The sequence below is a fragment of the Felis catus genome, chromosome C1 (genome assembly GCF_018350175.1).
Source record: "Felis catus isolate Fca126 chromosome C1, F.catus_Fca126_mat1.0, whole genome shotgun sequence".
Classification (NCBI taxonomy): Eukaryota; Metazoa; Chordata; class Mammalia; order Carnivora; family Felidae; genus Felis; species Felis catus.
Window position 1 is genome coordinate 217353312 of NC_058375.1, and position 13832 is coordinate 217367143.

Consider the following 13832-nt stretch of genomic DNA (forward strand, 5'->3'; position numbering starts at 1 on the left):
GGACCACACGTGGCACAGGGTGTGAAGCAGGTGTCCGTGCAGAGACAGGCCAGGTGTTAGGAGAGTCGGCCGGGACGGGCAAGCCTTGGTGTGGGAAAGTGACTGGGACCATGCACGTAGAAGCACCATGTCGCCAATGCCAATGTCGCCAAGGACCCAGCCATCTCAGACCCGACTCCAGTCCCGCTGGGGATCAGAGTCCAAACCAGTGTCAGGGGACCAACCGACGGTCAAGGCACGGAAAGATGGACACCAGTAGAAGCTGACGGAGGCTGCTGGCTTCTCCGGCACCCCTCCTTGCGTGCTCTTGGGATGCGGCTGAGAGGCGGTGCTTTTGTCCCCCAGCGTTGGATTGGCCATGGCCGAGGAAAGCCCGGCCTCAGCTGGGACATCTGGGGGAAGGGGAGGCTGAGGGTGCCATCTCCGGCAGTCGGGGGTCTTGGGATCTCCGTGTTGGAATCCAGGCCCTTTGGAGGGCAATCTTCTAAGTCCTGAGTCACGGCAGCCTCTGTGAGAGCAGGTGTGCACGGGGGCCAGGACGCTCCCCAGGCTGGGCTGCCGGAAGGAGGTGGGCACAGAACAGAAGCAAGGGCAGTGTTGGGGGCGGGGGACCAACACGGGGAAGGGGGGCAAGGTTATGGAAGGTGCTTCCTCACGCTGGCCGCCACCGTGGGCTGTGGGATTCCATTCACTGGACCCTCTCGGGAGCCCCATAGAGTCTGCCTTCAAGGATGGTCTGCCCGAGGACGGGAGAAGGAGGAGTTATCCGGGGGCTCCTGTTCTCCACTGTCAGGGGCCACTGTGTGGGCGTCCCTGCCTTGTATGCTCCAGCCCGTGTGTATGGGTGACGGGCGGATGGCACGGGCACGGGGCGGCCTGGGGCCATGGAGGCCAAGCGCTGAGGGCTAGCACCTGCAGGAGGCCGGTTGTCACCAGAACGGCTCCAGTAGAAGGTGGGTGAGGAGGATGTGAGAAGGGCTCCGGGGGGGCCTTTGATGCAGCTCCAGGGCCTGACCCCAAGCCAGGCCTTTGCTATCAGGACAGAGAAGCCTCCTGGGCTGCTGTGAAGTTCATTGGTAGCATGTGGTGACCTGTGCCTTTTTATCTAGGGGAACGTGGTGACCTTCAGTCCCGGGTGTTTGCTCGCTGGTCTGGCTCTGGAGGCATGTCCCAGCCTTGGGAATGAAGAAAAACAGCCCTCTTAACCTGAGACTTAGTTTTCCCACCTGTGAAATGGGAACCATAACTTTGATCATCCCACCTCGTGGGTGTCGTGGGCTAATACTAAGTTCACAATAGTGAGTTTCCCGTGGAGGTGCTTTGCCCTTCACAAACCACCCTCCGAGTGTGAGATAACACTGAGAGTCACCGGCCAGCGTCAATGCGTCTGGACTGACCGTTGGGATAGACGCGTTCTTCCGCTTTCCAGAGTGTCTGCCACACGCCAGGCACTTGGTAGGCATGGTGATATGGAGTCCTCACTGCAGCCCCTGAGGCCGTGGCTACTATCTGGGTGAGGGCCCAGAAGCTCAGAGAGCACAGCCAGGCCCTCCCCGCTCCAGTCTCTGCCTCCTGCCCCCAGTCTCTCACCGCATGGGGTCATGGGACACCCTGACAAGCATCCTAGGGTTCGTGATCAGACGAGAAGCAACCGGTGGGCTGTCCAAGCTGCTGGCTGCTGCGTGGGAGGACAGAGGCGACAGTGGTCCAGGGCCGGCAGCCCGCCTCGGCTCCAAGAGCGGGGCCGGAGAGGCCCGTCCCAGGAGGCAGGCAGCGTGAAGGACGCTGGTGGGGCTTCGCTCAAGGCCTCCTGACCTGGGCTCTGCGAGGCAATCCGGGGGCGGTGTCTGAACCCCTTGCAGTGGTCTGCAAAGCTGTGTGCACACGGGGGTGTGTGCATGTCGCACGGAGCGGGTTCGTAATTTTTATGAGGATCTTAATGGTCCACGACCCAAACGTCTTAAAACCACTTCAGCCGGACCATCCCGATGTAAATTCTGAAGGTGCCGGGCCCCCAGAGCACCCTCAGACGCAGCGAGGCTCGTCCGACCCGTCCTTTACGACAGTTTAAATTCCTCCTTTTGCTTTCTTAATGCATACGCGTTCTGCTTTCAAATTCCAGGTTTTCCTCTTTTTTGCCTGCTACTATTTATGAGCCAGCGTTAGCCATTTTTCACAGAGAGGTGCAGGGAGGGCAAATGCATATTAATTTTTCGATCAAAGTGTTCCCTTCCACCACCTTTATTGTTTTTTGCACTTTCCCTAAAAGGTGTAATTTTCTTGTCAAATTTACTTTCTCTCGCTGGTATATGTTCATGTTCTTTCAAGCAAGTGAATGTGCTTCTTTTAGGGAATCACCTCTTGCAGATTATACCCTTTTCTTGTTGCCAGGCTAGGAAAAAAAAAAAAAAATCCCTATTGAGAAAGTGTTTATGTTCAAAGTAGGCTTTCTAAAAAAAAAGGGGGGGGGATTCGTTAAAAAAAATAATTCCCCGAACAACTCTTAACAGGTTCTCCTTCAAAAAGCTCTTTTTGTAACCGGCGTGAAAAGCAGTGTAAACAGATCGGGCTTCCCTTTGCTTGTTAATATCAGGCTGTCACATCTGGTATTTGACTTCTTGGAAAAGGGCTAAAACTCCCGTGTGCCGTAATCCCCTCTTTGATTAGCTGCGATGGAGCGTGTTCTGCAAGGTAACAGGAGCTGCAGACACGGCCGGAAAGGAAAAAGCAAGACACAAAGAACCGAAATAAGACGGCGACACAGTAATGACGCATTTTCACGATTTGAAGTAATGAGAGTGTGGTCCGAAGGAGTCATTCAAGCCGGAGATTGGGCTCGGCCCCACCCCGCCCCGCGGGAGAAGCTTGGTGCCCTCCCTGGGGTGTGGGCCCCCCCACCTTGTAGCCCCCGCAAGGCTCGGACTCCTGCACCTTTGAGAAGTGAAGGTCAGAACCCGTACAGCGTGACAGGGGCCTGCGTGCTGGAAGGGGCCTGGGGCAGACTCGTTTTCTGTCCCTTTCTCTGAGAAGTGACTGGGGGTAAGACCAGGCCTTGCGGACCTCCCGGTCAGCAGAGGCCTTGCCCTTAGAAAGGCCACAGGAAACAACAGCGTTGAGCTGCCAGATAAAACAGGATGTCTAGCTAATTTGGATTTCGCAGATGAACAATGCATACTTTTTTAGAAAAAGTATGTCCAGGGCCTGTGTGTGCCATGTATATCCCACACAGTGCATGGGACATACTTATACTAAAAAAATTATCTGCGGTCTATCTGAAGCTGAAGCTTGACTAAGGCCTGTATTCTTACTTGCTGAACAGGCAACCCTCGCTCAGGGCCAGGGAGGCCCAGACAGGCTGTGCCGGTTTTCCCGACTGATCAAGTCTCTGAGAATCTTTAGTAAGCTTTCGGGTCTTAGAACCTCACGTAGATGGAATCGGGCGGTATTTCTTCTTTTATGTCTTCTCTCCCTCCGAGAGAAGGACCCTTGACTTGTTTCCATGTTTCATCTATCATGAGTAAAGCTGCTCCTGTGCGTTTTGGTGCGCAACATTTTTTTTTTGTGGACATACACACTCTCCTCTCTCTTGGGCAGAACCCCGGGAGCGGAAAAGCTGGACCTTCTGCGAAGCGTATGTTTAACTGTGTGAGAAGATGCCAAATCGTTTTCCAGAATGGTTGTGCCATTTTATTCTCTGACCAGCTGCCTTGGTCCGTTCAGCCTCTGTAACAGGATATCAAGACTGGGTGGTTTATACACAACAGATTTTTTTCCCCTCCCCCAAGTTCTGGGGGCTGGGAGGCCAAGATGAAGGCAGCAACATGGGTCCATGCTGGCGAACGTTCTCGTAACGGTTCATAGCCGGGTCCTTCTCTGTGTCCTCAAGGAACAGAAAGGGCTACCAAACTCTGGGAAGTCTCTTTATTTATTTATTTATTTATTTATATTATTTTTTGTTAAAACAATTTTTTAAATGCTTCTTTACTTTTGAGAGAGAGAGAGAATGAGTGAGGGAAGGGCAGAGAGAGGAGACACAGAATCTAAAGCAGGCTCCAGGCTCCGAGCCGTCAGCAGAACCCGATACAGGGCTCGAACTCATGGACCGTGAGATCATGACCTGAGCTGAGGTTGGACGCTTAACAGACTGAGCCACCCAGGAACCCCTGTGAGCACTCTTTTTTTTTTTTTTTTAAATGCAATTTTTTGCCAAGTTGGTTTCCATACAACACCCAGTGCTCATCCCAACAAGTGCCTTCCTCAATGCCCATCACCCACCCACTCTTCCCTCCCAACCCCCAGAATCTTTTTTTTAATTTTTAAAAATGTTTATTTCTTTTTGAGAGAGAGAGAGAAATAGAGAATGAGTGGGGGAGGGGCAGAGAGAGAGGGAGACACAGGATCCCAAGCAGGCTCCAGGCTCTGAGCTGTCAGCACAGAGACCGACGCTGGGCTCGAACCCACGAACCGTGAGATCATGACCTGAAGCTTAACCAACTAAGCCGCCCAGGTGCCCCTCTGAGAGGGAGAGAATCTTAAGGAGGCTCCAAGCCCAGTGTGGAGTCTGACACAGGGCTGGATCTCATGACCGTGACATTATGACCTGAGCTGAAATCAAGAGTCAGACGCTTAACCGACTGAGCCACCCAGGCGCCCCTATGAGCACTCTTCTTTTTTATATGAAATTTATTGCCAAATTGGTTTCCATACAACACCCAGTGCTCATCCCAACAAGTGCCCTCCTCAGTGCCCATCACCCACTTTCCTCTCTCCCTCACCCCCCATCGGCTGTGCCCTCATGACCTGCTCACCTCCCAAAGGCCCCACCTCCCAGCGCCGTCACGTGGGGTGTTAGGACTTGACCATATGAAGCCCAGGGTGGACGCAAACACTCAGTCCACAGCACCAGCAGCGTGTGAAAAGTGCACCTGTCCCACATCCTTGCCAACACTCGGAACTGTCTTTTTAAAATGTCAGTTTTTCTAGTAATTGTAAGACGCTATTTTATTGTGGTTCTGGTTCCTAATTCTCTGATGATAATTTGGTCGAGAATCTTCTCGGGTGCTTACTGGCCATTCCTGTCTCTAAAAGAATTGTCCGAGTCTTTCGCCCACATCTGTCTTCTTACTGCGTTATTTATTATGTATACATTCAGGACACAAGTCCTTTTCAGGTACTTGCTCCCCATCTAGGGCTCGCCTTTTCATTCCCTCAGTGACGTCGCTGGAAAAACAGGAGGCTCTATTTCCGATTAAATCCACGTTATCGACTATTTTCACGTATGGTGTTTTTATGTTCTCAGAAATCTGTGCCTGATTCAGAGTCACACAATTTTCTTCTTATTTTCTTGCAACACTTGGCACATATAAAATAATATATAATATATAATATAAAATAAAATGTTTTATGTTTAGGCCCATGCCCTGCTTCAAATTAATTTTTCTGTTATGGTCTAACGTAAGGGGGGAGCCTCCTTCTGTCTTGTGTGATTATCCATTCTTCTCCAATGCTTTACTAAGACTTGCCTTTCCCCAGTGGATCCCATTGGTGTCTTGGTTGAAAATCAATTGAGCATGTGTGTGTTTCTAGCACATTCTGCGTCTTTGCAGACGCCACACTGTCCTGATTACCATAGCTTTACGGTAAGTCCTAGGAGCGCCGGTGCCTGAGTTCTGATCATGGATGGCTCCGCCTTCTGGGGGAAGCCAAGGCAGGACGGCTGGAAGAAACCTCTCGCCCAGTGTTCTATTGGCATCTATCTGTGGTTTTGTCTACACCTTTATCAAAACCTTCATCGTCTCCTGAATTTATCTCGGACTGGTAGCTTACCAAGTGCTGGCTTTGTCTGTCTTTAGGAGGGTCGCTCCAGAATGCTTGCTTCTTTACCCTTACTCCCTGCAATAATTTTTTTTTCCTCTTTACATGATCCAAAAATACAAGTTGTTGAAGGTTCTTACCAGTAAAATTTACTTGGCATTTTCAACTTCCTACCTTCCAGTCTTCTCTAACTTTTGCTGCAGAAACATCACCACAACAGACAAATGCCGGTGTTATGTGTCAATCCCAGCAGTTTTCAGCCTTTTTTTTTTTTTTTTTTTTTTTTTTTTGCTGTCGGTGACCTCGGGTTGGCAGCTTGCGGTCAGGAGGGACGGGGGCATTTGCACCCTGGAAACAGGCAAGCGCTACAAATCAGGACTCTTTTCCTAACGTTGTTGAACGTTGACGAGCACATCGTTGGGTCCAACCATCCTGCTGGTGGGGAGACAAGGCAGCGACTGAGTTGTCATACGTGCTGTCGTGTGGGGTGAGGGGAGGCGCACATGGCCTCCGGCAGTTGTCTCAGGGACAGGGATCTTCCTGCTTTACAGAGTCGCCCATGCACACTGTGTTCATGGAGTGCACCGGGTTAATTTGCACTAGCCCCAGAACAATCTTGGAGCCAGTCTGCAGAGGGGGGTCCCCTGGAGATGGTGTCTAATCAGTGGGCGTGACCAGCAGGGCCACCCTCGGGCTGTGTGTCCCCGTCCACGCCCGCCTTCACTCCATTCATTTACTCCAGCAATTGCAAAAGGTAAGGACCCCCTACTTTCAACATTACGAAGTCTGTTTACACAGAGGCACACTGTAAAAAAAAAGTGTTGGAAAACTCCCCGCCCTGCCGTAGTTCAATAATTACCTCCCAGCGTTTGGACCATCCCTCGGGTCTCCGATGCCATGGAAGCAAATCGACGGTGAGAGACTTGTCGTCCTATTTACACGAGTTTGGGTCAGGAGGGAGTGGTCCGGGTTCCAACCCGAGCAGCACTGAGGTGCTCTAAGAGAAGTAGCGATCAGCTTGGGTCAAGTTTAGGCGTAAGGGAGCAAGTGCACGACGTTTCCTGGACACAGTGCAGACCTGAGAGGAAGCCAGCATTGATCTGGGACAGCACTCGTGGATGAGAATCCAGCGTGGAATTTCTTCCCCCACATCTTGAGAGTCCTGTACAAACCCAGAGCAGGCCGTGATGCTTCGCACTCTTGGCCACGGTTTCTGTTTCTGAGTTATCCACGAGGGCCCGCTTGTCTAATACCCGGTGATGACCGTGGAGGCTACCAAGAAGATGGTTCTTGGCCTCCGGGGTCCAAGCCTTCTGTGGAAGAGACAGAAATTAGACAGTCTAGTGTGAGCAATGCTTTACCAAAGCAACAGAGAAAGGACGTTTTTCTGCATGAGCTGCTGTTGGGCGTACAAAACAGTGGGTGGCGGTTATCCTGGAGGACGGGAAAGGGAATAGCTCTGGTAGAGGGAGAGAAAGTGTGCAGGGAGAACCTCGTGCCTTCGGGGATCTTGCCAGGGCTCCAGACGTGGAGCAGGGGCAGGCGCCCATCTGGAAGACAGGGCTCCTGCGGTGCGAACCCTCAGAGACGGATGGAACCACTTTGCTTCAGTTTCAACGATGACCCGGGTGGCTTATTTGGAGAGGGGTATTTGAGGCCTGCGTGCAGGGGGTGGTGAAGACGAAAGCTGCCTTATGTCTTTTAACTCTTCAGCCGCACTGAGGTTACAGCAAAGGAGTTGGAGACGAAGAGAAGACTTTGGGGTGATTCATGTGTTGTGTGTCGTAACCGCACCACTGGGGGCTGCATGGGTTAATACACGCTGTGTAGAAAAAGCAATGAAGCCCCCAGCCTCCCAGGGGGGTAGGTGCCCAGCCAGTAGTAGGTGCAGGTTGGCAAGGAGTAGCTTTCAACGAAACCCCACGTTTGGTTAGATCGCTACACTGGGCATTTTAATTACGGACAGGTATGGCCACTTTCATTGGTTGGAAGTGACCAGAATAGTGACTGTTCTAAAGTTTTATGACCCGAATTCCATCCAAGGGTAGGGTAGATTTGAAGGGACAGTGGCACCCAAAATAAAATTGCTGTGTGACTCTATCCATGAGTTATGCTTATTCGACTTAGTGGTTACAGACTGCGTGTGATTTTTCGGTCTCCTGGGGGAAAGGTCTATAGCGTCATGTAGACACGGAGGGGCCCAGGATTCAGAGAGGTTTTCACTGTGGGTACGGAGGCCGCTCGGGCGTGCGATGGGCCATCACAGGGGAGCTCTGTCATTTCGATGGCTTCCTTTGTTGCCAGGGTGGCTGTCCGATGGATGCCAAGTCTGGAGGCAGGCAGACCAGTGAGGAGGCAACTTCAGGGCCCCCAAGTGGGGAAGACTTACCACTGGGGGTGTAGACTTGAGGGAAGATAAGAGAGACGTAGGGAAGCCTGGATGGATGGGAAGAGGGTCAGTGCAGACGTTGAATGTGAAGAAGACGGGGTGAAGGTGGTCCCAGCATGTGGGTCGTGCACCGGGATTATGAACTGAGCGGGAGGAACAGAGGGGAGGAGCAGATTTTAGGTGGAGGATGATTGTCTCAACCCAGGAATCGGAGGTACATCAAGGAAGGGGTAAACGTGGGCTTGATGCTCAGGAGAGAGAGACCGGGGCTGGATTTGGGAGCAAGTAGAGGCACATGGGGAGCGTAGGCCATTGTTTTAAGGCCCTTAGGAATCATGGCAGACATCTACGAGACACAATGTGGATCTTGTTTTATCTTAATTGGAGACATTTGGACATATTTACAGGGGAATGGGGCCACTGGTCTTCACCCCAAAGAAGAGGAGTCTGGTGTGCAGATGGTGGCAGGCCACCAGAGCTGAGAGGAGGGGACACATGTGACCTCTGGGAAGCCCAGCACCTCGGGGGTCCACATTCCTTATTCGCTACAGTCCTTCAGGATGCGTCTTTGCTTCCTGTGAATTCCACGGGGCGCCCTGGGTCTTTTCCATACAGTCTTCATTGACGGGAGCTTAAGCGAGGCGGAGAGCACCTTCATTTCTTGCAACTGAAGGATGTAAGAGAAAGACCCTGATCTGCGGGGGCTCTGCCCCCCACCCCACATGCTGGGGATTCCTGTGTGGCATCACGCCCAGCTCCGGAATGCCCACCATGCTGGCTGTTCACGGCCCCCCGCTTCGTCCCCCTGCCCAGAAACACAGTCACCACGTTTTCCGCTTTACAGCCCATCTCGAGGTCCTGCCGACACTCCGTGTTTCTATGTCGTATTTCCTTAACAATTCGTGCATGTCCGTAGCTCCCTGGAAGCTTCCATCAGTGCTGTAATTAAAGAGGAAGAGGCTACGTAATACATCTGACCCCCCACGATCATGAAGCCGGGGTGCCGTGGGCATATACTAAATACTTTGAGAATGATGTTCAAGATACGGTTGTAAGGATGGACAGAATGCGAGGAATCCGTGCAAGCTGTCCATAAGAGAGAACTTGGCCAACCGGAACAATCCATTTCTCTTCTGAGTGTGGTTCAACGCCATTCAAGGTCAGGAAGTTCAGCAGGGCCTGGTCTCCTACTTCCCTTTCCTCCTTGATGCTTGTCTGCACCGGTGAGCAGGGGACGGGGGGAAATTCCCTATGGACTCGCGTCTCAGGACGGCAAGGTTTTAATGCTCCGCTTTGCAACTCGGTTATACAACCGGGAGATTTCACGGCATGTAATCCGGGATCTCCTCTCTCTCGGGGGATGGAAACTAAAACCCCTGGGAATGTATTTTTATAAGTTCACGGTGTTTTCCAAGCCAAATACTTTTAGATTACTAGAAAGAGAAGTCATGTTTATTTATGAAGCCATTTGCATGGTGTAGTCTCTCATTGTTGAATTTCACATGCCTTAAACTCACAGTGTGAGGGGAACCGAAAAGCCCCAAGTTTAGAGCATGTGAGAAAGGAAATGAAGTTCTGGAACAGCTGTTCTCTGGGTTATTTTTCAGCCTGACTACAAAGCAGGGAGCTGTACTTTGACCACAAGAGTTTTGCTTCCTTTTCAGAGGCGCACTGTGTATGTGGCTGGAGGAAACGCGAGAAAATTCGGTGGCGGGCCTTTGTAAATTGTGAAGCACCAGGCGACAGAAACGTTTTGTTGGCACAGAAGAATTTTTGCTGGTCTCAGGAGACACTGGGTAACTGGTGACGTGCAGACTGACTCTTGCTGAGTCGCAGGTAAAGTAGGCGCTTTGGTAACTGGCATATGCCCACAAGGGGACTCCACCTGTGGCTCGTTCTGGAAGGATGGCCCCTCAGGACCCACCTGCCGAGGCCCCTTGGCTTCAGGGGCCAGTGATCTCCTCTGTGTCTCTTAGTCTCTGTGCACCCTGGTGGGGCTATTCTACGTGTGACTTTAATACACAGCTACTTTTCCACTACAAATGTAATAAAATGGGTCAGTCCTGGGCGGTCACAGTGAGAGCCTAGGTTTAAGGGAGTAAGGGTGTCTTGAGATCTAAGCTGTAACGGGCAAGGCTGGGCAGACGCCCTTGACGCTGGAGAGGGCGCCCAGGCCCGCCAGCACGGCCACCCTCCTGAGTCAGGATGACCCACACTCAAGGGAGGGGAGGCAGTGGTCAGCCTGCGGGCATGGGGGTCCAGGGGCAGAACTGCAGTGGCTGCGCAGCCACTGTGCTGGGGATAGGGAGCCTGGGATGGGACACTGTGGGTCGCCTGGTCCCGGGGCGAGCAGGACTCCTAGGCTATGTTGGCCTTCAGCAAGAAAGCAGTGTGCTTGCCTGACCTCCCTTTGCTTTGGATCCGCCCCCCAGTAGGGAGACCTCCTCGTTATGTTTTGGCTTCTCTCCATGAGTTGCTTGTAGGGAGAGAAAGCGCTCTGGCCCTGGAGATGGTTATTCTCACTGTAAATGAATACCGCATCAGTTCCCTGGCTTTTCAGGTAGAAGCCTGCCCCCTCCCCCCCCCCCCCAGGAAGTGCGGACCCACCATTGCGGTGGTTCTGGGGGTGAAGCTTCTGGAGCCTGAAAGTTGGGGTTGGTAGAGACATGTTGGTGTCCCTCCCTCGGGGAGCATCCCTTGCCCCCGGCTGCAGACATGCGCTGTCATTGACAAGGATGTCTCCTTTCATCATTTCACCCCCAGCAATGATGAGTCTAGAAAACATGGGAAAACTATTCAAGTGTAAATAAGGAAGTAAAAATTGCTCAGAGCATCTCCGCAGTGAGATAATGACTCTTTAACAATATACTATTTTTTTTTCCCTCTCTACTACATTTCAAATCATAGGCTATAAAACTATAAGCACAGTTACTAGAGTTTTGGCCTTCAGTGACTGGTGCTCTGAAGAGAGCCATTTTGTCCCTGTGTTTATCTACAAAAGAGTATCTATTCCTCATCCATGAAGAATACGTTCCACAAATACATGATCAGAATTTGAATAGATTTACCCACAAGTTTATTATTTTCTTTGTTCATCCTTTCTTCTTGTAAGTCAGATCTTTTTGTTTTGTTTTGTTTTTTCTGGGATAATTTTATTTTGTCTTTTAAGAAGGCTTTGTTGGTTTAAAAAAAAAAAACTCAGTTTTTGATGACTCCAAAGACTCTTTTTTTTTTGAAGTTTTTATTTATTTTTGAGAGACAGAGAGAGACAGAGTGCAAGTGGGGGAGAGGCAGAGAGAGAGGGAGACACTGATTCTAAACAGGCTCCAGGCTCTGAGCTGACAGCACAGAGCCCAACGTGGGGCTTGAACCCACGAAGCGCAAGATCATGACCTGAACTGAAGTTGGTCGCTTAACCGACTGAGCCACCCAGGCGCCCCTCTTGGGAATGTTCTGAAATTGGATTTTGGTGATGGTTTTGAAGCTTTAGAAATGCATTAGAGATCACTGAACCGTATACACAAATAGATGAACTTTATGTAACTCAAGAAAGCCTTATTTTATACTCATTCTTAAAAAAATGTTTTCATGTTTTATTTATTTTTGAGAGAAAGAGCACAAGTGGGAAAAGGGCTAAGAGAGAGAGGGACAGAGGATCCTGAGTGGGCTCTGTACCAACAGTGGTGAGCCTGATGCGGGGCTCGAACTCACGAACCACAAGATCAGGACCTGAGCTGAAGTCAGATGCTCAACCAACCGAGCCACCCAGATGCTTCAATTTTGCATGCGTTCTTAATAGATAATTATCCGGAGTTTACAATTCCAGATTCAGAGCTATTTTCTTTCATCGTGTTGAAGATATTATTCCCCTGACTTCTGGAGGCCATTCTTCTGGCCTCTGAAAAGTCAGATTTCAGTCTGACTGCCATTTCTTTGTGCAACCTGTCTTTTCTCTGGGGCTGCCTTGAACATGCTCACTTTTGACTTTCATGCTCTGAAATTTCTTTGTAATGTACCCGGGTGCTGAGCTTTGTAATGTGTGTTCTGCTTGAGGTTCGTTACGCTTCCTGACCTTGAGGATTCGTGTCTTTCATCAGCTCTGGAAAATTCAGTACTGTTTCCCTCCATTATCGTGTCACCCCTATTTTCTTCTGTCTCTCCTGGATTTTCCATTAGATGGACACTTCCCTCGCCCTCCTATCTTTTCATCTGTCATTCTTCTTTTTTTTTTTTAATTTTTAAATGTTTTTTTATTCTTGAGAGAGAGAGAGAGAGAGAGAGAGAGAGAGCATGAGTTGGGGAGGGACAGAAAGAGAGGGAGACACAGAATCCGAAGCAGGCTCCAGGCTCCAAGCTGTCAGCACACAGCCTGACGCGGGGCTTGAACTCATGAACTGCGAGATCATGACCTGAGCCAAAGTCGGACGCTTAACTGACTGAGCCACCCAGGCGCCTCTGTCATTTCTGTTTTCCATGTCTGGGGTTTTCTACCCCCGATTTTCTAGTCCATATCCAATAGCTCCAATATCTGTGTCTTTGTGGGTTTGGATCTGCCATTGGTTGTTTCTGCTGACTCAATGTTCATGATGCCTTGTTTCCTCATGAGCTTGGTGATTTTCCTAAGTTTATTTTGATTGTGAACTCATGATGGCGGTCTTCATCTCAGGAAGCCCTGCACGTGGGTTGGGAGTGCATTCTTCCGGGCATTTGTACATGCTTCAGTCGGTCTGCTGCAGGAAAGTCTACTTTCTACCAAATTCTCCACCAAGATGTCTTTGCACCGCACAGGTGGATCGAAATCAGTCCCCAAACCTGCATAAGGTCTGGCCCGTTATTATAAACTGTCAGGGAATATTTTTTTCTCCCTTTAACCAGGACCGAGAGCCTTCACCATCCTTCTCAACCTTCCCGTGAAGGCTGTGGCATCGTGCGTGGAGGTCTCTGCTCTGACCTCTCGGCTCTGGCCCTTGTCCCATCTTTCACGAGCAAGCCAACCCAGCGAGAGGACAGATGTGAGTGGACATTGCCAACCTCTGGACGGGAGCGATTGCGCAGCTTGGGAAGGGGGCCCCGTGTGACGCATGAACGGGAAGATCTGGAAGGGCTGTTGAGGAGAATTGCGGATGTCAGCTTTGTCTGACATCACAGCCAATAAAAACTCACACCAGCACAGTTCAGTGTTTATTTAGTTGTAATTTATACTTACTGGATGATTTCTTGCCAAGAAGCTTATTAAAAGCTCATTTACATGTATCTAAAGAGGACATATTACCATCCTGGAATAGATTTCCTGAACAAACCGCCAGGGCACACACGTTTATGCCATTCTTAAAGCTTCAAGTTGAACATCTCTTGGTGAAAAATTAGAATCGTTTAAATATAGAGCCTTGGTTGTCTCAGTTCTACTTTGAGGGGAATTTGAGGTTGCTGTCGGGAGTCACTAGGAACCCACGGCAAACTGACAAATTTTGTTTCTATAAAATGAGATAGGCTCTTTGCTTTTCCAGCAAGATTGAGCTGAGATGTTTTCAGAGGGTGAGGCATTTCTGCCCCCCTTCTCTCCCTGTCTGACGGGGCTTTGAGCCCACGGCTTCCATGGAGGAAGTTTCTCCTGTGGGTCTAGCTCTGC

At 50.5% G+C, this 13832-nt stretch overlaps 1 long non-coding RNA gene across 1 annotated transcript; it reads left to right on the forward strand.

Annotated features, from left to right (window-relative positions):
- Positions 1-9634: 9634 nt before the first annotated feature.
- On the forward strand, positions 9635-13375 carry LOC123379423. Its single transcript, XR_006583804.1, has 2 exons — positions 9635-10039; positions 13079-13375. It is a non-coding gene; the product is annotated as an uncharacterized LOC123379423 (long non-coding RNA).
- Positions 13376-13832: the final 457 nt, after the last annotated feature.